Source organism: Corvus brachyrhynchos, unplaced genomic scaffold (assembly GCF_000691975.1).
Source record: "Corvus brachyrhynchos isolate BGI_N302 unplaced genomic scaffold, ASM69197v1 scaffold408, whole genome shotgun sequence".
In the NCBI taxonomy this organism is placed as follows: Eukaryota; Metazoa; Chordata; class Aves; order Passeriformes; family Corvidae; genus Corvus; species Corvus brachyrhynchos.
The window spans coordinates 641,757-642,005 of NW_008239759.1; positions in this window are offsets into that span (position 1 = coordinate 641,757).

Below are 249 nucleotides of genomic sequence, written 5' to 3' on the forward strand. Positions count from 1 at the left end.
TTGTGTCAGCCAGCCCTTTCCGTCACTTTTTGTCGCTGTTTTTTAGGCGCTGCGGGACCGAGCGCATAATAGTTCCTGGAAATGTTGCATTATGTAACCACAAAATTTGCTGGCAGCCGGGCTGGGAAGAGGGAGCTAATTATGCGATTTTATAATCTCCCTACAAAGAAACTAGGACAATCTCTCCCCGAAAAAAAAAAAAAAAAGCCCCCCAAACCCGTAACTGTACAAGGTTTTGTTAAAGATGGT